The sequence below is a fragment of the Gavialis gangeticus genome, unplaced genomic scaffold (assembly GCF_001723915.1).
Source record: "Gavialis gangeticus isolate Ggan-Ray unplaced genomic scaffold, GavGan_comp1, whole genome shotgun sequence".
NCBI lineage: Eukaryota > Metazoa > Chordata > Crocodylia > Gavialidae > Gavialis > Gavialis gangeticus.
The window spans coordinates 1,016,266-1,017,671 of NW_017729020.1; the positions used below are offsets into that span (position 1 = coordinate 1,016,266).

The following is a 1,406-nucleotide window of genomic DNA, read 5'->3' on the forward strand; positions in this document are numbered from 1 at the left end:
GCGCAGCATGCCCTCAAAGGTTGTTTCTTGCTGCCCCTGAAGTAATACATAAAGGAAGCCCAGTTAAAGTGGGCTTTAACTGCTTTATGGGACAGTCTGGGAATTAAGCCCTGGTGACAGAACAAGTGCTTCAGGGAGCCGGTTGCAGTTATCAGTATTATTCCCCTTGGGGTCTAGCAAAGCTTTTTCATGGGGTAGAAAGTGGAGCTAAAAGAGGGTTTCAAGGTCAGCATAATAACTGTCTCCAAGCTGAATATGCTTTGATCTCATGTCGTCGGGGGTCTCTTTTGAGACTTGCTGCCTCATGGGCTGGCTTTGGATACCTTCTCCTTTGCAAAGAGAAATGCGTGTGGAGCAATGCTGCATCGTTGTGTCTGAAGGGAATGGGCAGCAGCCAGAATGACAGCACTGTTAAGTGGGAGGGACAGACCCGAGCCATGCCAGAACTACTTCCCACCCCTCGCTCCCCAAGCGGACGTCTGAGATTCTTGTGATTTCAAACCCAGGTCTGTAACTAAAACCACTACTGGGTTAATCCTAGTTTCTCCTTTCCGCTGCAGTTTGAGCCTCCGCTACCACCTGCAGTATCTGCTCCAGGATATCTGTGCATCTATACTAGGACATTTGTATGCATCTATCTGTGGAGCTAAACTAGCAATACCTTTTTGTACGTCAATGCTAACTGAAAAAACATGATGACTTCCTGCCTTCTTTTAGTTTTTTTCAATGTACCTCTGTAAGCTTTTGTTTGTTTGTTTTGTTTGGGGTTTTTTTTGTTTTTTTTGTTTTTTTTTTTAATGGTACCTTTTACAGCAACCTGACCAACATTTGTGTTACTGAGAGTATTGTAAAGTGACAGATGCTTTTTATGTATTTTGACCATGACTTTGACATTGCCTCATTTATTAACAAGAACATTTTTATGTAATTATTCAATACATTCTGAAAGCACATAACTTAGATCCTGTTTTGTTTTAAATAAAGCACTTTGCAGATAGAAATGCTACTGAGAAAACTGACTACCTGTGTATTTTTGGGGTCTGAGGATCAGGGCAGAAAGAGACCAAACCAAGCATCTAACGAGTGTACGCTTACACACGTATACACTGACATGGGAGACGTTTCTGTCCGAGTCTCAGTCAGTGCCCTGGAGCCTGAAGATGGCTTTGCTTTTATAATCTTGCCCTGCCTTTGTATCAATTCAGACACCGTTCTTGACCTGACAAATGGACTGGCTGGTCACGTTGTCTTCCTCAATGTACCTCGGTGCTTTTCAGAGTGGACAAGTGGCTGCCTTGAAGCTTTCCTGTCCATCTGAGCTGAGCGAGTACAACACAAGTAGTAACCGCTTCCCTTTTTGCTGATACCAGACCACTGGAGAGCGATGCCAATTGTAATGCTTCATG

General features: G+C 43.7%; 1 protein-coding gene across 2 annotated transcripts in view; it reads left to right on the forward strand.

Moving 5' to 3' along the window:
* The window catches only part of RASSF2 (Ras association domain family member 2), a 33,358-nt gene extending 32,343 nt beyond the window's left edge, over window positions 1-1,015 (forward strand). For both annotated transcript variants that reach the window (XM_019514344.1, XM_019514345.1), the window contains exon 12: window positions 20-1,015. The gene's annotated coding sequence lies outside the window, so the exon portion shown is untranslated. The remainder of the gene's footprint in view (window positions 1-19) is intronic.
* Window positions 1,016-1,406: the final 391 nt, after the last annotated feature.